This window comes from Macrotis lagotis, chromosome X (genome assembly GCF_037893015.1).
Source record: "Macrotis lagotis isolate mMagLag1 chromosome X, bilby.v1.9.chrom.fasta, whole genome shotgun sequence".
NCBI lineage: Eukaryota > Metazoa > Chordata > Mammalia > Peramelemorphia > Peramelidae > Macrotis > Macrotis lagotis.
In genome coordinates this window covers 300,042,731-300,068,044 of record NC_133666.1, presented here as the reverse complement: position 1 = coordinate 300,068,044, position 25,314 = coordinate 300,042,731, and the positions used below count along the sequence as shown (strand labels likewise).

The following is a 25,314-nucleotide window of genomic DNA, read 5'->3' as shown; positions in this document are numbered from 1 at the left end:
CTCTCTAATTCTTGTCCAAGTTATCCCAAAATCCTTCAAGGATATACTCAATGTCTTGGAAGACTTGTTTTGGGTGTTTTAAAAAAATAATTTGGTGGGCGGCTAGGTGGCGCAGTGGATAAAGCACCGGCCCTGGAGTCAGGAGTATGGGGGTTCAAATCCTGTCTCAGACACTTAATAATCACCTAGCTGTGTGGCCTTGGGCAAGCCACTTGACCCCATTTGCCTTGCAAAAACCTAAAAAAAATAATTTGGGTACCAATACAGCAGCTGGGAGGCAGTTAGTTGGTTCTTGTCCTTTATTCTCAGTGAGGATCAAAATGACATTACTATGTTAGAGTCAAGTTATAATGTGTTCAGCTATAGCTGATCAGACCAAAACAATTCAAGAATGTTCCACCACATGTTGGGTTCAAATAAGCCATGTAAATATTTGAGGTAGATTCTCCAAATTTGCACATTTCATGTTTCTTTTGAACTACTACAGTATGCTATAGTGCATGGGACTTGGAACCAGGAAACCTGGATTCATGGACAAATCCCTTCATTTTTCTGATAGACAGCTTCCTCATTTGTAAAATGGGGATAATAATAATAATGTCTGTGGTACCAAATAACAGGATTGACTTTTGTGATGTTGAAATATAATAAGTTATACAAAATATTCTGCAAACTTTAAAATGCTATATCAATGCCTGCTTTTATCACTTCCTCTTGACCAGCTGATATAGGTCCTCCCTCCATGGACAAATATTACAGCTTTGCTATGATTTCGTGGATGGTCTTAGAGAATTGCTGTGGCTGATATGATAATCACTCAATGGCCAAAATGATTCTTCTCTTTTCCAGATTTATCAAGGTTAATCCTTGTGTGACAATTATGCAGCCCATTCCCAGACACATACTTAAAGGAAGCCTTTTGCACTCCTGTGGCATAGCAATGAGAACGCAAAGATACCTGCCCCCACCATAGTGAGGCATTACTACAGGAGGAACTTAGAATATAGTCTTATAAAACATTAAGAAAGTACATTTCCCCAACTGACCAAAGTGGGGCATTGGAGGAGAAAAGTCAGAGTATTAGTTGACCATTCTATGGATTTAGGCTTTCTAATCATCAACCAATCAAAAAATATTTAAGTGATAAATGCTAGCAAAATGATCTTAGAAACTTTCTTTTTTAAAAGATTACCCCATCCCACCTTTGAAATCAAATGGGTACTCTCATGGATAGAATCATACACATCAACAGGTAATCTAGACTTTCTCTTTCTCCTGAATTTCCTGAACATGGTAAACTTTTTCCTGACTTCATGCTCTATATTTGCTGCCCTCCATGCCTGGAGGGTTCTCCCTCCTTTCTTGTCTCCTGGTTTCCCTCACTTCCTCCAAGACTTTGCTTTTCTTGGCATTTGCTTTTCTGTAGTCAATCTTTCCAGTTCGCTTCTTTGCTGAGATTATTTCCCATTTGCCCTGGATAGATATCTTATACGTATATCTTATAAGTACATAGTTATGCTTATATTGTCTCTCTCATTAGACTGTGAGTTCTTTGAGGGCAAGGATCATTTCTTTGCCTTTCTTTTTATCCCTAGCTCTTGTAGAGTGCTTATCACATAGTAAGGACTTAACACTTGGACACTTACTAATCAGGAAAATGACTAAGTACTCACGTGGCTTTGCAAATAGAACAAGTGCAAAGATCTTTGCAACAAACGTCACCTGGGAGAAAAAGAAAAAAACATGCATTCACCCATTTGCACAACATATTCAGGAAAAACCAACAAAAGTATCTTCAACTTTCATATGAGGATGTTAAAAAATAGGATTGAGAAACATATTAATATCACCAAAAGTCCTGCATACAAATTTCTAGCAGTCAGTCTTTAGATGGAAATCAGAAAAAAGGTCTCTTGATATAAATATGACAACATGCTCAAAATCATGCACTTGTGAGGAACATCACTGAAGCATGAATTCTTCTGAAAGCAATAAGAGAAATTGGCAGGGATGATTCTAACCCTGATCTTGTGACATATTAGTCATGCTGTGCATAGTTTGTAGCTTCCTTTAAGTGGGGAGGCACACTCAAGAATGACTCCCTAATCTTAATCTATTGTCAGTGGGGTATTTCCATCAAGATTTTTAACAACAATCTTTTTCACATAATCATTTTTTTGTCACAGGACTTTAATCAATCAACAATGATTTATCAGTTTTTTACATATCATTTACTATGTGGCAGCCTCTGTGATACAAAGCCAAAAGTGATGCCCTTGAGAAAAATGTAGAAATCAGTATATAAAATTAATCATTTTTGCTTCTTGACTTCTGGACTCATTAAGATTTTTCTTTGATTTCTACCTTTCCATGCTCTCTTGTTATCTGTAGCCTCTTGAGTTTGCTCACAAGCTTCACTTCATGCCTATATTACCCTTCCTTTTCCAAAATATCCAGTTTTCTCATTCATCATTCTTGAATAAATTTAAATGAGCCTCCTTCAAACTTGCCACTTGAAGACTTGCCTGGATAGCTTGCTACCAGTCCCATACTGCATTCATAGAATATAATTTTTGAAAAGGAACTTAAAATATCTGACATTCAATGCTCTTAATATTGTTTTCTTCATTCCTCACTTAATCAATTAAGCAATTCTTCTTACATCATAAAATCTGTATGATACTTTCTCTATTGAAATAGATATCCATGTGTATCAGAATGTCTCCTTGATGGGGCAGCTAGGTGGTGCAGTGGATAGAGCACCAGCCCTGGAGTCAGGAGTACCTGAGTTCAAATCAGGCCTCAGACACTTAATAATTACCTAGCTGTACAGCCTTGGGCAAGCCACTTAACCCCCATTTACTTTTCAAAAAAACAAAACAAAACAGAATGTCTCCTTGAATATAGCAGCTGTCTACAACAGTGTTGTCTGTTTGGACTGAAAACTCATTGAGAACAAGAATTGGATCAAATTATTTTACTCTCTGTGAAATCATGTTGAAGGGAGATTTTTAAGAAAGTGATTATGTCACAGAATTATTTTTACAGATTTCTCATTTAAAAAAAAACTAATGTTACTGTCTTTTCAAATGTTGACTGAATATCCATTGTTCTAAGGGCATCTTTCTTCACAAATGTCATTACTAGTTTTACTTTGTCACTAAAATAGAGCAAAACTAATCTCTCTAGTTATCCCAAATCTCTTTGCCAATAGGAACATACCTGGATACTGGTTCAGAACCTAAAGGTCAGGAATGGGATAGGTAACTAGGTCAGTCATTGCCCTTATTTTTTCACACTTGAATACTGGAACAATCTATGCTATCATACATATATATATATATATATATATATATATATATATATGCATATATATATATGAAAATAAAAATGGATCCAAATCAAATTGGCAGGGCACATTTTTTCTATTAGCACTATTTGAACTGAAAATCGAGATAATGAATATAATCAATATATCATCTTAAACTAATACCTTAGCAAAAACAATAGAGAACTTATTCCAGACTGCTTTTAATATCTATTTGGAAACACAAACATACTCACCATCATAGACCCACAGTGGATACATCTATAAATTTACCACCTAAATATTGATTCTTGAGATAATAATTCAATGAAAACACATTGCTAAACACTCATGTTCCTAACCCTAAGTGCTAAGAAAACAAATATGAAAAACCTTGCTCTCAGAGTGCTTATATTCTAATTGACCTAGATAGGTGTTTTAGTCAAAGATTTAGAGGTAGAAGGGACTTGAGAAGTCAACTAGTTTACTACCCCTACTGCTCCTATTTGTCATTATGGAAACTAGACTCCAAGATAGCAAGAGAAACAATCCAGGTTATACATAAAGAGGATGGCAAAGTTAGAGTTTGAACTTAGGTCCTCTGATTCCAAATTGAATGGTCTTTCCACTGCACTAGGATGGAAAAACATGCAAATGTAGATAATTAGTACTCTTATAGAATCAGAGGTGGAAGTGACCATAGAGGAATTGTAGTCCAACACCTTCATTTCAGATGAAAAATGATGCTCAGAAAATCAATGACCTTGTCCATGGATATACAGGCAGTAGATGGCAGAACTGACATTCAAATTCAGGTTGCTTGCTTCCAAAAACGTTCCTTCTGTTATCTCTGTGGTGAGGTTTCACCAAAAGGTGAAAAAGCTTTACTCTTTGAAATGACTCATGGACATTCTTCCTCTTCCTTCTCCATGCCCCTCTCCCAACTGTGGAGAAATCTGGGGAATGGGATGGGAAGTGAGAAGCAAGAATGACAGAATGTTAGAACCAAAGAGAAACTTGAGACATCTTGAACACTTTTATTTAACAGAAGTATGTGTGTGTGTGTGCGTGTGATCTTCAAAGATGGATGCATAAGGTAATCTATGGGATGCATCTTAAATGATCAAGAATTAGAAGATAGAGATTGGAGAACCCACTTTCATTAAATAATTGGTCACAATGTGTGTAGTCTCAAAAAATGCCACAACCCCCTTCATTAGGGGTGCTCTTTGCCATTTGATGGAGATCTAGGGCACAGGATATTATAAGCTGGGGGTGGGTGAGGAAATTTTCCTAACTGAGCCTCTGAGCAATGACTAGTCCAAGAGACAAGAGCAGTCAATCCAGGAGTTATCCCTCTGCTGCTCCTGCTACTACTCCAATGCCTCATCTTTACCTGGACAGCACCAAGGGGCATTTTTACCTCTAAAGTTGCCACCCACAAACATTAGAAATTTATTTTTAATTAATTAATGAATTTGGTATGTATGGAGGTATGTACTTGTACTCCCTTGAGTGGGCAGCCTGGTCCCCTGCCTGATTTTATTTACTTCTTATTTAGTTCAGACTCATTCTTTAGTCTTCTTTACCCTCCGATTCCTCTCCTTACTCTGGCAGCCAAATCTCACAGATATCACCTTGCCTTCTAACATGTCTCCAGGCCTGAGTCCTATTCCCACTTCCCAGGCAATTCTAAGATGATAGGACAACCTATACCCTCCTTACCCAAGGGCTATTTTAAAAATAATATTTACAATATTTAAAATGACATCGTGTATCTTTGATAAAATATTTAAAACATTATTCATTTCACCTTTTAAAACTAATCATTGTAGACTATACATAAGATATAGGTACAGTAGTATCTGTAAAGGAATTTCATTGGAACTTTATTGTTATAGGAAGCTTTTTGGTGAGGAAACTCCCTCTGTCAAAGCAAGCTGATACTTAGAGCACTTAGAAGTTAAGTGACTTGATCAATCATTTCATCCTTAATGGTAGAAGTGAGACTTGAAATCAGATTCTCTTGAATTGGAGCCAACTGTCTTTGCCTGGTGTTACTCTGACTCTTTTATAGATTTATATATATATATATATATATATATATATATATATATATATATACACACACACACACATATATATGCTGTGGATACATGTTCAACTTAAAAAAAACTAATGGGGGGGGGCAGCTAGGTGGTGCAGTGGATAGAGCACCAGCCTTGGAGTCAGGAGGACCTGAGTTCAGATCCAACCTCAGCCACTTGATAATTGCCTAGCTGTGTGACTTTGGGCAAATCACTTAACCCCATTGCCTTAAATTAAAAAAAAAAAACTAATGGGAAGATGTGATTAACAACAAAAAGTCTGGAGATCATTGCCTAGAAAAAAGGACTGACTTGTTTGGAAGTCACAGCTATATCTCAGGTCTCCCGAGGTTCAGTTTTATGCTTTCCTCTACTGCCCTAAGGTACAGTTTTGCTTGATTTATTCATTTTGGCCTTAGCTTCTACTCTCCAAATGGATCATGGGGATGGAGGGTATAGAAATAAATAGGGAAACAGGATCTACTACCTTCTAAATGCTTTCCTCATTCTTCCTTATCCCCTTTCTTCGCCGCCTCCTCCTTTGTCCCCCCTCCCTTTTCCCTTTCCTCTCTCTTCCCCTTCCCCCTCTCCCTCTTCCCCTCCCCTCTCTCCCCTCTTCCCCCCTTCCCCCTCCTCCTCTGTGGTTAAGTCTACTGGACACACCTGAACGAAGTGAAAATCAGGGAAACCAATCAGACTGCATTTTCTACCTGATGCCAAAAACAAACTTTGGTCTTCCTTTTCCAAAAATTGTATTTTATTTATTTTGTGAGTTGAATCCATCAACTGGCTATGGGGGCTTCATCTAGGTTAGATAAAGCCTTGACTCTGGTCCCATTACCATCTGCAGACCAGAGTTTTAGCAAACATAGATACAAATATTTACCTAAGCTACCAGAAGTCTTGTATTAATTTGTTTGCTCACTTTGACTTCAGCCCTTATTTACCAAACTCGTCTGTAGGAAGCAGGACCTGGCAGTGCATAGCGATGGCTTTAGGACGCTCAACTTTTCCAAAGCTTAATTCCCATCCTTCCATCTCACCAGGACCCCTCCTCTAACCTCCACGTTGAATGCCTCGCCTTTCGATGACCCCCTCTCAGTAGCTGAGGTTCTTTGGGGGAAAGGTGAGTGTCTGAAGCGTTTCCCCTCCAGGGCTCAGGGTTCTTTGCAGAGGATAAATGAATAGAATCAACCCCACTGCCAGGCTTTCTGATGGAGAATTCCTCCAGCTGCAGGCAAGCCAGTTGCCTTTCCAGGCAGCTGAGTCACAAACAAGATTTGCCGGAGGTGAGTTCCTCATATCCTCGTTAAGGCTCTGGAGGCACGCCTTCTTTTCATACAAACCTTTCAGATAGAAGCAGCTTCAGTCGGACTTGAAGGAGGTGGGTGGTGCCACCGAGGAGCTGCAACTCCCTGTCTGGCCGGACAGCCTCTGGAGGAGCAAGCCAGGCGGCATCTCCCCGTGCCCCCGACCCCCAGCCCCCATGCCCGTCGCCTGCTAGAGCCCAGCTCTGCTTTTCCCACTGCGCTCGGACCCTGGCTGTGACACTCCTGTGAAGGGAAGGGGAGACGGCTGGAAACCCGACACCCGGCCCTGGGCACGCAGAGGAAACTTCGCAGGCTGGTGAGTCCGGGCAGCGGGGCGGCCGGCGGCCGGGAGGCAGAGGGATGGCCGGAATGCGCTTCCCCACTGGGGGGGACGATCACTGGGAGGGGAGGATTGAAACGCGGAGTCGGAGGCCCCGCGGGGTCTCTGCTCGGCGCAACCCCCGGGAGACGCTCGGCTTCCAGCCTACTTGGGCAGGGAGAAGGCGCTGGCATCGGGGCACCCAGCAGCTGGAAACTTTCCTGGAGGCTTTTGTGGGATATTTGCATTTCAAACAGCTGGGTTTGTTTGGTTCCTTTCAAAAAAAAAGTGGTGTAATGCCACTTCTTTCAGTTTGGTGGACTGTCACTTAGGTTTCTGATCTGATCTTTAGTGAGAAAATGAGATTGACTAAGGCAAGAGACCTGTGGCACAGTTCACAAGGTGAATAATATGTATTTCCCCACTTTAAAATAAAAAAAAACCTCATTTGCTCCTAACAAGTAAAGGCCGCATTTTTAAAAAATTTTGTTTCATGGGGTCAGAATGAATTAAAGATTTCTCATATCATTCCTTTCTACTGCCTGACATTATCCTCATAGGTTGGTCCATTCTTTTGAATTCACCTTTAATCAGATGCCTCCCCTTTCCACCTTCACCATATTGTTCTTTTAAAATTTGTGTTCATCAGAGAATTCCCCATGAAATCAAGTTGGTTTCTTTAGCTGATTTTCCTTTTTTCTTTCACTTTTTTTTTTTTGCAAGCAAATGGGGTTAAGTGGCTTGGCCAGGCCACGCAGCTAGGTAGTTAAGTGTCTGAGGCCGAATTTGAACTCAGGTACTGCTCTATCCACTGTGCCACCTAGCCCCCCCTTTTTCTTTCAATTTTGAATTATTCTTGGTTTAGTAGTCAGATTGAAATGTTTATAGGGTCTGATCCTTTACTCATTGAGTGAATGTCTGAAACCTAAGGATGTCTATGCTGAGGAAATGCTCAGTTTAAAAGACAGGGAATGTCATCTCAATGAAAGCAACTTCTGCTAAATGTCTGCTACCTGAGAGATCAGGGCCAGTTGTTTGCATCCAGAGCTAAAATTAGGCACATGATCCTGCAGGTGCTCATAAGAGATGTCATCAGGCCAAAAGGAAAGGTCTCTGCCTTCAGTGTTATGGAGAAGAGAATTGACATAGAGGTCATTCACATTTGAGTAGCAGAGTGTTCACTATGAGTCAGATTTTGATGATTTAAACTTTCAAACAATGATAGATGAAAGCTTTTTTATAATTTTTTCAAGGCAATGGGGTTAAGTGACTTGCCCAACGTCACACAGCTAGACAATTAAGTGTCTGAGGCCATATTTGAACTCAGGTCCTCCTGATTCCAGGGCCAGTGCTCTATCTATTTGCCACCTAGCTGCTCCCCCCAATTTTTTTTAATTTCCTGGGCTCAATATTATGGGACATGAGTTTATTGGACTAGTAAACTGTGAAACTGATAAACTAGTCAACACTCACAAATCACAATAACGAAACTGTTCCAAATTCAAGTAAAATGGACAAAAGGATAACTAGCTATAAGCCATTTGTGGCATTTGTAATCAAAGAGTTGTTACCTAAATGTCTTCTCCTCTTCCCCATATTATCAGGCCTCCCTGCTGCAAAAGGAGAATCCTATACAGTTGAAAACATACTTTATTCATGATTAATAATTTAATATTAATAAGCTTTTTTTGCTAAAATCTACTGTGTATACTCCACTTGAGTTTTTATTCTTTCATTGCTTTCAAAAGGAGCATGAAACATTTCAGAGGAAACTGGATGAGCCTGTTCTAGTAGTTGCCAAGAAAGAATAAAAGGAAACTGTCAAAAACTTGAGCAAATGACAGTTGCTCCGCCTCATCAGTTTTTTCCCCACCTCTTGGACACAAACACATTTGACTTGACAGAGAAGGAAACCTTTTTGAAAATTGATATTACTTTTCTTCAATTTAAGTCACTTGATGCAAAGTTAATGTGTAGTATTGTCCTAAGATTTGCTCTTTCTGATTTTTCGGACTGTTTGGTAAAAGTGGAAGTGAACTGAAAAAAATTTAAAATGCAGAAAAAGAAAATATCTTATTATTTTTAATGTTCAAACCAGGAGATTTCTGCTCAATTTCATTAACCTAAAACTAGTTTACTAGACTTAGATTCTGAAGCAAAAGATTAAGGTATTGACAACACAAGTAGAATTAATTTAGTTCTTTGATTTTCTTGACTAAAGATCTGCCATTTTTGCAGTAGTAAAACTTTTTAGATACTTGGTTGGTATAGCACTGCTTTAGGGAAATAAAAAGAGAAAAAGCAGAGAAAGTATAAAATCATCCCTTGCCAGTAGTGCCAGTGCATGGTACCATGGTTAGAACCCTAGACTTGGAGACAGGAAGACCAAAGATCAAATATAATCTCAGATACTTACTAGGCGTATGACCCTGAAAAAGTCAATCACCCTCTTACCCCCTGTGTTATTTTCTTCTACTCCATAATGGGAATAATAACAGAATGTATATCTCAGGCTTGTTATGAAGATCAAATGAGATCATAAAATCACTTGGCAGAGAAGATTTTGAGTAAATACTTGTTTCTTTCCCCTCTTCCCCTCCTAAAGGAAGATAGCCCTATATTCATTATTAGACATTGAAACCTAAATGAGAAAATAATAAGGTTCTGCCTGTACCATGCCAAAAAAAAAGCCAGAACAAGAAGATAGCAATCCCAAACCCATTAGTTCAGTTAACTTAGTCCAATAACTAGTCAATTAGTGGAAAGAAAATCCATCAAATTCATTGTTGGTTTTAATATAGATATAATGAGTAAAGGATCAGGCAGTAAAAACATTTCAATCTGACTACTAAACCAAGAATAATTCATAAGTGAAAGAAAAAAGGAAATCAGCCAAAGAAACCAACTTGATTTCATGGAGAATTCTCTGATGAACACAAATTTTAAAAGAACAATATGGTGAAGTTGGAAAGGGGAGGCATCTTACTAAAGTTGAATTCAAAAGAATGGACCAACCTATGAGAATGTCAGGCAGTAGAAAGGAATGATATGAGATTCAGAAAAATGCTAAAGGGATTAAGAAAAAGAACGTGGGGGAGATATGTTCATAGGAAGAAGATGTATAAGGAAGGTCTTTTGGGTCGTGAAGTGGCAAGAATGCTGAATTTGGAATCAAAGGACTAGAGTTAAAATCCTGGCTTTATTATTTTATGTGATGTTAGCCTAGTCAATTCATCTTTTGTTTTTTCAATGTAGAATTGGGAAGTTGGACTAGATAACCAGGACAGCTCTTTTAACCTTTGATTCTAAGATTATCACTTAAACCCAATGATAAATGAAAATAACTACTTAACACCCATTTTGTTTCAGACTTTTTCTTGATTAAACAATGATCATGGAACAAAGGAGTCATAGATTCAGAGTTGAAGAAGAACCTCAGAGACCATTTGGCCCAAACTCATCATTGTAGAGATGAAAAAATAGTAGCTCAGAGAAATTAAGTCATTTGCACAGTCACACATATAGTGAGTATCATAGCTAGGATTAGAAATCTAGAAGTTTTTATTATACAATACTAGTTTTCAGAGTGGAAAGGGAAAAACATTGTTAATAAGGAATTAAAGTTCATGGAAGGTAAAAGGATAATAAGAAAATATGTATTCATCTTAAATAAGTTTTTATGTTTAACCAAATTACATTAAAGAATTCTAAAGGAGGGGCAGCTATGTGGCACAGTGGACAGAGCACAGGCCCTGGAGTCAGGAGTACCTGAGTTCAAATCTGAACTCAGACACTAAATAATTACCTAGCTGTGTGGCCTTGGGCAAGCCACTTAACCCCATTGCCTTGCAAAAACTTTAAAAAAAAAGAATTCTAAAAGAATTTGCAGATGTGATCAAAGAGATACCTCTGAATAATCCTTGAGAAATCTTGGAAAAAGAAAGAAGTGCCCGAATTCTGAAGACAGGCAAATGTCCTATTTTTTTCAAAAGGATCAAAAATAGATTCTGATATAGGTTAGTGTGATGGTGACATCTATAAAATCCTACATGAGATTATTAAACGTGATGTTTGTCAATCTTTAGAAAGATGACAGTGATCATTAAAAACTAGCTTGGTCTCATTAAGAATAAATTATGAAAAATTAACTCATTATAAAAAGAAAATTTATTTACCAGACTGATAATAGTTCATGTATAAGATGGACTAGATAATCAATTGGATATATTTCTAACTAGCTGAATAAATACATGCAAAGAATATTAATTAATAGATCCATGAAAATCTAGAGTTAAGATCTACTATCATACCTCTAGAATTGTTTTGACCAGTCATCATTTTTATCAGTGACTTGGCATAAGGAATAGTGCAAAACAATATAGCCCTGAAAGTAGCTCTCTGATCCATTCCTAACTTAACTTTTGAAAGAAAAGGTGAAGGTCTGCCCCCCCCACACACACACACACCCCCAGCAAAAAGAGTCCGGAACAAAAGCAGACTTTGTCAATCCTAGCTAGTAAAGTTGGGAGAATCATGATACCAATAGCATGAATGACCATAAGCAAGATCTGAAATCAGGCAGGGTCAGATAGACTGGAAAAGCATGCCTAAAAGGTAAAAATTCAAGGAAAGAGAACAAGGAAACATGTGATGGTGATTTCTGTAGCTAAGGAAATTGTAGAGCTAGAAAACAATAGAGTTGGATAGCATAACTGCAAACTGAGCTTGGGTTCACCTTGAACATTGTAGAAATTTAATGGAATGGTTGAAAGCTATGCAAGTTGGATTCATTGGCAAGTTAGTGAGCTATTCTGGTCTGAAAATGGCTAAACTAATAAAACCTCAAGGATTGATAGGATGGCAGTATTATTAGTCTTCTTATAGTTAAGGAGTTTCTGGTACAGAAGGTGGGAAATGTCTGAGGAAAATGGGAGGTTTCCTAGACTCCTGAGGGGTGAATTCCCTTCCCTCATTTCTGTAACTCTGGGGGTTCATCGTCTCTTTCTCAAAAGGGAACGATGGAGGAGAGAGTGATGGATGAGTCTTAGGAACTGACATGGGAATTAAAATATAGAAGATATGCTTATCAGTTTGTGCATGATTCAGAGTTGGGAGGGGGTAGCCAATATGTTGAATGACAGAATCAGATTTATCTTGATAGCATAGAAAAATTAACCAAATCCAACAAGATTTCATTTAAAATAATAAATGAAAAGTCAAACTTTTATATTCAAAAATCAATTTCCTCCACAGGATGAAAAGTACCTGGCTTGATAGTTGTTCATCTAACAGAGGATTAGGGATTTGATATTTTACATTAACTCAATATGAAGGAAAAAATGCAATGTGCTTCCCAAGAGAATTAATAGTCTTTTTTTTTGTTTTTGTTTTCAGTTGTTTTTTTTTTGCAAGACAGTAGGGCTAAGAGACTTGCCCAAGGTCAGAAACTTGTTAATTATTAAGTGTCTGAGTTCAGAGATGAACTCAGGTCTTTTTGACTCCAGGGCTGCTGCTCTATCCCCTTCACCACTTAGCTGCACAAAACTAAAATAGTTTTAATCACATAACCACTGTCTGAGTCCAGGTCCCTATCACTTGTCTCCCGAAATATTTAAGTAGGCTCTTCATTGGTCTCCTCTCTTCAAATATCTTCTCACTGCAGTCCTAAGGGATTTTAATAAAGCATAGACCTGACCTTATTACTTCTTAATTCAGTAAATTCCAATGGCTCCTTTTTCACATCTAAGATCAACTATCAATTCCTCTATTTCATTTTTAAAATCTGCCTCTAACCTATCTCTCCAGTCTTATGAATTCTCCCTCTTCTAGTTCTTTACAATCCTGCCAGTCTGGTCTTCTTTTTATTCCTTATATATGGCACTCTATCTCACCTTGAAGTCTTGACAGTGGTCATCCTCTGGATGCTCTCCTCCATGACCTTTAATTCCTTCAAGAAGTAACTCAAGCTCTACTTTCTACACTGATTTTCCCATAAAATCTGCTGCTTTCTCTTTCTAATTACCTTGTACTTTGCTATCTAGTATTCATTTTGTGGTTGTTCATTCATTTTTAGTCTTACTCTTCATGACCTCATTTGGTTTTATCTTTCAAAGATCCTGGAGTGGTTTGTCATTTCCTCTCTGTATTTCATTTTACAGATCAGGAAACTGAGGCAAACAATGTTAAGTGACTTGCCAAGTGTCACAGAGTTAGTAAGTGTCTGAGGTCAGATTTGAACTCAGGAAGATGAGTCTTCCTGACTCTCAGGCCCAGCACGTTTTCCACTGTGTGCCATCAAGCTACCCTAGTAGTAATTTTATTCTTAGTATATATAATTTGTATTTTATTGGAAGATAGAGTTGTTGTTTCTCAGAGAATATACTTGAGAGTAGAAATTATTTCTTTTTTGGTCTTTATATTCCCAGCAGCTATCACAGCTATATAGTAGATACTTGAAAAATGATGTTTGATTGATCTGCAGTAATGGAAGAATGGTGTCTAGATCGAGGCAAAGAACAGTTCCACAGATTCAGGAACACCTGGAACTTTAAGAATCATTAAGGGCATAAAAATTGATTATGATACCATAATTCTATATCCTTTAGCAGGATACATTTGTAATGCATCAAGTCTTTTTTTGAACACTTTGGTTGATGTTTCAGCTTCCTATTAACTGTTCAGAACTTGGGTAGTATCCATCTGACTCACCTGATGCATTGAGAAGATGGCAAGGATGCTATAAGTTGGTAAGTGTTGGGTGAGAGTGGGTTAAATCAAACCCTAGGTAGGTAGGTAAGTAGTAGTAGTAGTAGTAGTAGTAGTAGTAGTAGTAGTAGTAGTAGTCATAGTAGTAGTAGTAATAGTAGTAGTAGTTGTTGTTAAGAGAAGGAAAAGGAGGATAGGAGTAGGAGATCTTAACTTTATACAAATTAGCTAAATGAACCATGACTAGAATATGGTTTTGGAGGATTAAACCTTATTTAAAATAGAATTAAAGAAGGTTAGGTTTAACTTTGTACATTAAGAAGTTATCCTTATCTGCAGAAATCCAAGAACAAATGATGTAAAAGACAATTGGTTGAACACTAATAGAAGCAGAGACAGAGATCCTCCTTTTCATCTGTGTTTAATATGGATAGTTTGGAAAGAAAGAGAACAGAAATGAGGGGGTCTGGAAAATAAATGAAAAGTATGGCAAGGAGACATGATATAGTAATGCTGAACTGGATATTTCCATTGCTGAAAGTCTCAGTACCCAAAATAGGACAGCTTAGAAGTTCTTGGTTTGCCTTAATAATAATTTCCTTCTTCAAAAAGTGGAGAAATTAAAGAGTAGATCTGATAATCTGAGTCTAGTTTTCAACAGTAAGGAAGAATTGCTTGCTAGCATAAAAATGATAGGAACCACGAACAAATTCAACCAATTTTTAGATTTTGGGAGTTTAGGAAAAAGAAGAGGGAAACCAGACCTACTTTAATATACATGCACAGAAGTTAAAATCATATATATATATTTTATATATATTATATATAATATATATGTCTTTATCTATATCTATCTATATCTACATTTATATCTATATCTAGCTATCTATCTATAAAGAGAAAGAGAGAGAGAGAGAGAGAGAGAGAGAGAGAGAGAGAGATGAAGTCAACCCATTAACAATAAGTTCTCAAGGAGCAGGTAGGTAGCACAGTGAATAGAGCACTGGCCCTGGAGTCAGGAGGACCTGAGTTCAAATGTGGCCTCAGACACTTAATAATCTAGTTGTGTTACCTTTGGCAAGTCACTTAACTCATTGCCTTGCCAAAAATAAAACCCAACAAATTCTCAAGAATGAAGTCCTCCAAGCAAAAAGGAAACAATCCTGATGAGGGTGAAAAGGGGGAGCTGTCAAAAGAGACTAATATTTTAAATAGGGAAATCATTACCCCTAGGTAGTAGAGGAGTAATAGAGAAAGTATGGCCCTGGGAGAATAAGGACAGGAGCTGTAAAACTCAGGTAAACTAAGGAAAAAAAGAAAAGCTAATTTAAAAATAATTCAAAGATATTTAAAAATTTTAAGCTCTACAGTTAGAGGAAAGGATATCACCACTGCTCAAGGTGGAATAGGAATAATGGATGACATAGAAAAGGCAAATTAATGCAAATATTATTTTACTTCTATTTTCTCTGCCAAGATGAATCTTTGGACTGAGAACAGAACCAAAATGACCAATAAGAAATTGTATCCCAAGTTTAGTAGCAAGATGATAAGAGAGAAATTCACTATTATACTTAAAGGGTTAAAATCACCACCCCAAGATCCTAAGTTACATAAACAACTGATGGTTGTTTTTTTCTGACCCATTGTCAGTGATCTCAAAGGAAAATGGAATCAGGCTTGGTAAGGATGATGCATTCCTAGTCCCTCATGCTGGGAACTGATTCATCAGTTGAGTTCAAGATTTTGAGTCATAGGTGGCCTAAAACTGATTTAATAGCCACATAACTAAGCAAATTAAAGCTTTTGTGCCAATTCATACTCTGAGTGGCTACTGTACCTGTAGCCTAGCCAAGATCGAAAGACCTAGTCCAATAATCCCAATGGTCATTTGGTCAAGGCATCCAAAAGTCAGTGGAAGTTTAAGTTATTAGAGCTCTAATAAATTTAAAATCTTATAAATATATTGAGATTCAGAAAACCTGAATTAGGGGTCTTACTTCTACTATTTTAATTGCTCTAGGACTTTAAGTAATTCAATCTTTCTTAATTTTTGAAATTTTAAATCTGAAGATATATACAAGATATTCATTTAATAATAAATAATCACATTACACAATGGCCAGTCTCAGAAGTTGGAGATAGGGTCCATTATAATATGAAGATTTTCTTAGTCATTTATTATATTGAAGGAAAAAAAAAGCTTTGATTTCAAAAAGTACAGAGGGGAAGGGATATTATTAGGCTAAGTAATGCAATTGAAGACTTTCCAGGTCAGTATCTTGTTACTACAAATTATTACTGTTTAGGCTATACAGAAGCCATTCATATGATTTGTGTTGTGATTTTCTCTGTAAAATGAAATTAAGTCTACATAAATGTGATATAAAGATGAATTTATGGAATAACATTTTGCTGAATTCAGTTTATTTCTTTCTGTTTTCCAAAAATTCATTGAAACATTATATTTCTTACCTTCTCCAGTATTTGTCTTTCAAAGTTATTATTTCTTTTAAGTAATAAATATATTTATAAAGAACCAGGAAATAAAAACAAATTTCCTTTGCTTAATTTCCAAGATAGCATTGGATTAGGAAGAGATTTGCCACAAACTAAAAATAGTTATCTACATTTGTCAAGAAATTTCACCCAAAATCAATATAGCAAATATTCAAATACCACCAATTATTATATTGCCTTGTCTCCTTGAGAATAGAGAAATATTTTAGAGTTCAAGAAATAGTGTTTTAAATTCATAAAAGACCTAGTAACTTTTAAGGTGATTTAAAGCATCTTTAATTTGTCTTTTTTATACTTGATCAAGAAAAGTGGAAAAAAAATCTTATTATTCTTCTTTCTAATTTTTCACTTTTTTTCCATTTTCCAAACAAATGACTAATTATAATCACAGTTATAAAAAATCAAAATAGATTATCACAAAATAAGACAGCCTTAAATATTTCTTCATATCTATTTTCTCTCACTCATCTTGTCTTCCTAAAGAACGATAAAACTAGAAGTATTTATGTGTTTACTACCACTAAAACTATTTAGTAGATGTTAAAATGTTTAAAAATTTTCTGTTATCTTAGGCCAGTGCTCTATCCACTGTACTACCCAGCAGCCCCCTGAACGCCTTAAGAGAGAGATTGCAATCGTTACCATCAGATGATATACTGAGGAAATAGTGGCATTTTTGATGTATTGAAGTAAATCTTTGTTGCATAAAAATTTTTTTTCGCTTTGATGCTGTTAATGTTTAAGTATTTGGTTGATCAGTATATAGTGGTATAGATTGACCAGGGAGAGTTTTGAGTTCAAGTGTGACCTCTGACGTATATTGGGCAAGAGGTAAAATAATTTGCCTGGAATAAAAGAGCCTGTAATATGGACAATTCTCACAGAGCCTAAATTGAAGAATATGTATTGATCTATGTTGGTAAAGAGAGATACCTGACTTGCAGTTTCCTACTTTAATGAAGTCAAAGGTCTGATTAAAAAAAAAAACAGCAACAAAATCCCTTGTTCTTGAGTTGGAAGGCAGCAGGTGAAGTATAGAGGAAAGAACATTGAATTTGGAGTAATGGGACTTAGATTCTAAGACCTGAATTCAGATTTATTAACTAAGTGATGTAGGGTAAATCATTTAAATTCTCTGGGATTCAGGTTTCTCAACTGGATACAATGTGGTTAGACTAAATAGTCTCTGAGGTCAATCGCAAAGCATTTGTTAAGAATCAACTACAAGCCAGAAGCTGAAGATAAAAGCACAAATCATGAAGTGATCTTTATTATCAAGGGAGGTCATATTTTAATGGAAGATTATAGATGATTTTTAAATATATTCATAATAAATGCAAAACAGTTTAATACAAGGTAGTTTTGTGGGGGGGATACTGGTCATTGAAGAAATCAAAAGAGGCTTCATGTATAAAAGGTAGTATGGTGCTTGAGCTATATTTGGAGGAAAATTAGGATTTCTATAAAATGGGGGTAAGAGGCAAGTGCATTTTAGGCATGGGAATAATCAGGAGGGAGCTGTAATCAGCAATGGCAATGGTGGGAAAATATGGAAGTAACTTTTGTGATGGACTTATCATAAAGAATGTGATTTACCCATGACAGAGTTGGTGGTGTTGGAACACACACACACACACACACACACACACACACACACACACACACACACAAACACAGCTAAAGAGAAGTTAAAACTTATCTTGGAGAAACAGAGAACCAGTAGAATTGATTAAATAAGGCATTTACAAGATGGGATCTGCTGTTAAGGAAAATCGGCAGCAGTGTGAAGGCTGGGACTAGAGTAGTGAGAAATTTGAGGCTAGAAGACCAATTAGGAGGCATTTGTTATCATCTAGTAAGGAGGACCTGAACTAAGGAAATTATAATGTGAGTAGAAAGAAGGATTTGAGAAATGAAGTATTTGGCAACTGAATAGTGAGACATAAGAATAAGTCAAGGAGCGTGGGTTATAAACCCAGGAAAATGGGAGATAGTGATACTTTCACTAGCAAAAAGGAAATTGGAAGGGCAGATGATTTGGGGGGAAAGATACTGAAAATTCAGGTTGGGACATGGTGAATGTGAGATGTTTCTAGAACTACCAATCTGAAATGTCCAATGGGACATTGAGCATATGGGACTAAAACTCAGGAGAGAAAATGAGGTCAGACATATAGATCAATGAATTTGTTTGTGATATATAGATTGTGAACCTAGGGGTGATGTTTAGTGCTTTCAGTTGTACCTGATTTTTCTTTCGTGACTTCATTTGGGGCTTTCTTGGCAGATACTGGAGTGATTTGCCATTTTCTTCTCCAGCTCATTTTACAGATGAGGAAAAATGAGGTAATCAAGGTACTACAGTTAGTGAGTGTCTGAGGACAAATTTGAATTCAGGAGGATGAGTCTTTCTGATTCCAAGCCTGGTACTCAACTGCCCGCTCTAACACTAGCTGTCCACAGGTATGTTAGTTAAAACCAAGAAAGCCAATGAGGTTGCTGAAAGAATGTAAAGAGGAAGAGAGACAAAGATTTAAGAGAGGTTTTGCCCTCCATAGGAGGGGTTTCTTAACCTTTTTAATGTCCTGGACCCCTTTGTGAAACCTATGAGTTCCTTTTTTTTTGGGTGTGAGGCAATGGAATTAAATTGCCCAAGGTCACACAGTTAGCCAGTATCAAGTGTCTGAGGCTAGATTTCTGACTCCACTGCTATCCCCGTACTACCCAGCTTCCCCCTGAACGCCTTAAATTAATGTTTTTAAATACATAAAGTATGTGGGATTATGAAGGAAACCAATTATATTGAAATTAAACTATCAAAAATATTATTTTTAATGTTCAGAGATCCCAGGTTAAGAAGGGTGAATCAGAAGATCTGGATTTAAGTTCATCTCTGACATTAGGTTTATGTTCTTGGTTACATTGTTTATATTCTAGACTTCTCATTTAAAATGTGAATAATAATACTTAGATTACTCCACTAAAGTTCTCACTGTAGTATGGTAGTAATGATGGGTTCTTATTCAATTGAAACAATTTTTATAAAAAAAATATATATATAGTAGGCACTTTCTAAATCCATATTCCCTCCCCAGCTTTGAAGGCTAAACTCTGGTAAGTAGCAAGATTTCTGGTATAGGTTCAATGATTCATGGCCATCTGAGGACCCAGCTAAGTTCATCACCAGAAGGTAGATGACCCAAATAATTAATTTTCATCACCACAACTCATTAAACCATTATTCAATCCACAAGCATTTACTTAGCTTCTACTAGAAGTCAGACACTACAAAAGCAAAAATGAAAAATTCCCTCCCCTTAAGGATCTTGCATTCCATCAGGGGGATAACATTTATACATTTAAGTATAGATCAAATAAATACAAGCTATTTTTGTGGGGTAGCCATTAGTAGGTGGGATGAATCAGGAAAGACTTCACATAGGAGGTGATAGTTGAGCTAAACTTTGGAGGAACCTAAGTATTTTTAAGCGATAGAGTTTAGGAAGACATACAGTTTGTGGATGGGGGATTTTCTATGCAAAAGCATGTATATGAATGATGGAATAGCAAAGAAGAATTATTTTCTATGCCAACAGAAGCCACAGATTTAACAAAGTATTAATATTTACTACCTCTCTCAGAGGGATGCTGTGAAGAATGTCCTATTGACAGGTGGGATTTGTCTGTTGTTGGAATCACACAAAGTTATACCCTAGATAAAACTTTAAAGAAAATCAAATCTCTCCCCCTTGTTTTATGAGCTAACCAGTCACAAATTCACACTATTGAAAAGTAAATTAGCTCTTTCTTTCTTTTTCTTTCTTTAATAGATACAGACATTCTATTAAATTTTTGACACTATTTTTAATACTCTATTGTTTCACTGGTAGGAGAATGTCTTGAATTAGGAAAATTATCTAGACTTGAAGGGAGTCTCTAAAGACCTCTAAAGTTCTTAACCTGCGGGTCTGCAAACTTGTTCTTTTAAGAAATATTTTGATAATTTATTTCACTGTAATTGCTTTTCTTTGACACTCTATGTGTTTTATTTTATGCATTTCAAAATATTCTGAGAACAGCGTGGTGGTGGAATGAGGGGAATTATTAAGCAATTTAGAATCCTCACAAAGGAGCCAGTCCAAGTCTAGCCAGAGAGACTTAAATTTTGAATCACCCACACTTTACTTCTTTGGCTTTACCAGGCTGCCAAAGTGGTCCTATGACAAAACAAATTTTTTGAATAGTTCATGCCTAGGGCTAAAGCTTTCAAATTTCAAAGCATGCTCTGATCTTTTCATTACCGTACCATAAAAATGTTCATTTAATACAACAGCAGGTCTTTCTTTTGGGCATTTTTATTTCCTTCATCTTCCTTCAGCCACCTACCTGACTGCCTCTCCTCCTTTGTAAGCACATCTAAAATGAAGAGGTATGGGGACAAATGTTTTGCTACTCTACTAGCTGAATTGTGGGGTTCCCCTCTGTGCCCATCTAATTAACGTTTTGTAGTGGGCATTGCATCACCATTTGATATATTCAAGAATAAATGGAGCGCTCAGGGGATGGATATTTCTCATAAAAGCAGCATGATTGAGTATGAACACTGCAATTTTTTCCTGGTCTCTTATTTCTGCATGAGTAAGCCACAGCATAGAGAGAATTCAGTGTCTCATCTACCAACTGGACTCCATGTATTCAACAGAATTCACTTACATATTTTCTTCCAAAGGAAGTGATCAACCTGATGTTCCTTTGGAAAGTGTTTGTGAAATTCTTTTCTCCTTCTTTGGTTGTGAGTTCACAGTCAGCTACAATCATGGGGTTGGCATTCCAATAGGCATTGTGCTTTTTGGCTGTTAACTATCTGACCCTGTTGTATGGGCATGTACTATTACATATGCAAAAAGGACAAAATTCCAGTATAGCAAAATTATTTTACTGTAACTCATTAACCTTTCTGAATCTGTAAATGAAACTTGCTGGTTCAGTTGCCAAGTCTAAGAAGTTATAACAAGATTAAGCCTTTGACTAATAGCTAGGTGGAAGCAATACATCATGGATATTTCTTGTCCTTAGAATATCAATACTGAATAACATCCATTGGTAGCAACAGTTTTCACTTTTGGTCCTTAGAATATCAAAACTGAATAATATCCATTGGTAGCAACAGTTTTCATTTTGAGTTGCAGTTTTTAAAAACAATAATAATAATCATGATACAGTTGCATGATATTTTAAACCTTACAAAAGCATTTTCTTCCCAACAACCTTAATTAGGTTGTTGGAATGGGGATTTGTAGCTAGGGATTTTCTGGTGAGGAAAGCCCCTTTACTATTGAAGATCAGCATCTGCACTGAGAGATTATGCAGCTTGCTCATGGGAGAGGAAACTAAGGCTTAAAAAGACTGTTACTTGCCCAAGATCATAGAACTAATAAATAGGTCAGTCAAGACTTGAGCCCTGAAAGCTTTCACTATCATTGTCTGACTGATTTTCTTGGTTCTCTTCACTCTCTGTCCTTGTTCTACATGTACCTAATACAGAGTAGACACTTAATATTTGTTGGATTCCTGAGTAGGTTTTTCCCATTCATTTTGTTCTATGATTTTACTGAGGACATATTATCACAGTATGGCAAATAGGAAAAGACAATGAAGGGAATACCCATTCTGTTCATCCTCTAAATTTATAATACCTGGATTGTGTTTCACTTCAGTCCGTTTCCAAGGGTGTGGATCTGGGTTGTGGATAGTTTCATGAAATCTTTGTTCTTTTGAAAGGGAAGAAGTGAGGTCCAAACCAGTCTCAGGTCTTCCCCATTAATCCTTCTTCAGGCTCTTCTCTAGGATCTCATTTGTTGTCTACCTTCCAAAGATATCTTAGATTAGGTCCTCTGCAGTGATGAGCTGTTCAGACAATTGTTTCAATTTAAATCTTGGCACCTTTGAGCCACAAGAGTTCTATTGAAGCTTATCAAGAAGAAATCATTCTGCTCACCCCTTAGAGTTTCTCCTAAGCATTTTTGAGAACTGCAATGGAACAAGCTCCTCCTGTTTGATTGGAAATGATGAAGCCTTATAAACTCAAATCCTAGGGGCCCTTAAACTCTTGTCTGGGCAAATGACCTCATTGCAGTTCTGCTTGTCACAGCAGCAAGATTTTCATTTGGATTTTTCACATAGTGATTCTCTGCAATTGAGGAAGGGATGGCTCTTTTCTACAGGGCAGCTTTTAGGTAGAACTGTGAAGGATGTAAACTGTTTTGGTGCCCACCCAGCTTTCTTCCTTTTTGCTCTTCCTCTCTGAGTATCCAGTGTTCTCATGTTGGAAGCCCCATTGCTCCTCCCTTCTAACCATGAATCCTAGCTTGTCTCTGTTCACTGACCCACCTATGTGCTGCATATTTAGGTATCTACTCTCTTTATGCAATGGTTTTCTGAGAGATTGATTTAACATACTCTTCATTTTGAAATCTTGTTGGATGATTCTCAACTTCTAATGTCCTTCCTCTCAAACAACATTATATTTTTCTTTTTATTTATTGACAATATTTATGATTTATAGATAGAAAATATACACTAATATATGTATAAATATACACATATTTATTATATGATTATATACTCATAACATGCTAGATATATGTGTATCTATATGATATATGTATATATATCATTTGATATGTATATATATATACAGATATGTATACATTTTATATATATATATGGTGGGTGGGTGGGTGGGTGCACTGGCTGGATCATTTCATTCTTTGTATTTCTGTCTTCAGCACCTGGAACTTAGTATATCTGCAAAAAACTCTTGTTGATAAATTGATCCTGCTGTTGGTGGTCATCCCTATGGTCTATCTTTTCTAATAACTCACCACCAAAACATTATTGTCCTGTGTTCCATTTTTATATATTGATAAATATATATAAGATGTCTGTGGCTGATCATGTGACTTTTACCACTCAATCTTCACTGTCGCCATGATTTCCCCATAAAATAGTTTCATTTTATCAAGGACTTTAAAGCCCAGAGTGGTTACAGACAAGAAGTCTTAGGTTTTGTGCCAGGAAGACCTCTCTGGACCTTTCAAGCAGACTACTCCTAAGAAGAAGTGATCCTATGTGATCTACATGTGGCTCCTGGAAGGGAATCAATCCCTTTAAGAGAGCCAACAAATTATTCAGGGCTATGAACTGTCTGCAGCACTTTTCTGCCTGCTTCTGAATATCAGACACGCATGCCATCAGGTTCTTTGCTTCCCCTTCTCCTGGAATACTCCCTAAAAGCACCCTCTGATTCCTTTGGACCTTGGTCAGTTCATACAAACCACTGCTTGCTACTTAGCTGAATCAATTAGAATTCTTGAGAGTAGAGGGGAAAATTTCAATGGTTTCAGCAAAGCTGTGAACAGCTAGAAAACAATAGCAGCTATTAAAACAGGGCAAATGTCCAGCTGAATGAAGTGAGCAGACAGTAATAGCATCATTGTGATGATCAACTGTGATAGCTCTTCTTAGCACAATGATTCAAGACAATTCCAAAGGACTCATGATGGAAAATGCTATCCACATTCAGAGGGGAAAAAAAACCTATGGCATTTGAATGCAAATTGGAGCATACTGTTTTTGTTTTCCTTTGTTTTTTCTTTCTTGTGGTTTTTCCTGTTTTGTTCTGATTCTTTTATAACATGACTAATGTGAATATGTGTTTAAAATGATTGTACATGTATAATCTATATCAGAATATTTGCTGAGAAGGAAAGGATGGGGGGGAGGGAGAAAAATTTGGAACTCAAAATCTTATAAAATTGCTTAAAACTATCTTTTCTTATAGTTGGAAAAAATACAATTTATAGTAAATAAATAAATTACTTACCCAAAGTCAAACAGTTAGTAAATGATAGAGCTGGGATTCAAACCTAGGTTTACTCATTCTAGAACTTTATCTTGCCTGTTTTCCATTTCATCTTACTCTTCTTTGGGGTTAGAGGGAAGAGGAAGGAGAACTATAGCTGCAAATTTCTCATCACTGAGTTGTTATCTAGTTGGACACTGGTCTTTTTAGTCTATAATGATGCTGAGTATGATAATAATAGCTATCTATCTATCTAAAATTTAATATTTTCCAGGCACCGTGCTAACAGCTTTAGTCACACTTATGCACACAAACCAAATTTACAACATATTGAGATGAAAAAATGATATGGTCCTTAGAAACATGAGATGTTTTAGATGTGCAATTGAATAGCTTTTTATGGGTTCCTCAGTTGCTGGAACTTTAGTTTATCTGGAATTCATAAATCAATATTGTTTTCTAGACTAATATAAGCAAAATGGAATTCTGCATTCACAGCATTCACATTTCCAGAAATTTTGTCAGCAACTTTTTAGTTTTGCTACTTAGTGTAAACTCATCATGTTTGAAATAACCCTGTAACTACTGAAAACTATTGACTTCAAGAATGGAACTTGTCCAGGATTTCTAGTCCTATTTACCTTTACTTCAGGAAATAGAACAATTTATACCTATTTGGAAATCAGTGAGATGTAGGGAACTTAACTTCATTTTTTTTTTTGCTAGAAAGTATATGCCAACACTTTCTTATTTGTTCAATTACAAGCGAAATCCAATCCAGTTCCCTTTTGAAATAACTAGATGAATTCCAAGATTTAATACTGTCCTGGGCATGGGGCGGGGAGGGTGGATTAGAAAGATTTTCCTCTCTTTTTAGTTTAAGCACTTAAGTTCAAGAATATTGAGACTCTTATTTCTTCTTAAATAGCAAAAGTACATTTTGAATAATTTTTCAACATCAGATATCACATACAACTGTAAATGAAAGGAAATTTGGTCTGACTGATTTCTATCAAGAAGTGAACGAGAGTAACCCATGAAAAAATATAAATTGCATGAACTACTAGATCAATATGCTCACACTTGCAGTGGGAACCAAAACATGGACTTTGGTGTATTTTATTATTTTCAAATATCAATTTATTTTCCTTATCCTGTTACTTCCTTCCAACTCCTAATTCTACTAGGGGGGGAAAAAAGGA

The 25,314-nt window shown here is 36.6% G+C and overlaps 1 protein-coding gene across 4 annotated transcripts in view; it reads left to right on the top strand.

Annotated features, from left to right (window-relative positions):
* The first annotated feature begins 6,356 nt into the window (after positions 1 to 6,356).
* RAB27B (RAB27B, member RAS oncogene family) overlaps positions 6,357 to 25,314 on the top strand; it is an 85,121-nt gene continuing 66,163 nt past the window's right edge. For 3 of the 4 annotated variants that reach the window (XM_074206973.1, XM_074206974.1, XM_074206971.1), the window contains exon 1: positions 6,357 to 7,020. The gene's annotated coding sequence lies outside the window, so the exon portion shown is untranslated. The remainder of the gene's footprint in view (positions 7,021 to 25,314) is intronic. The other variant, XM_074206976.1, reaches the window with a different exon arrangement.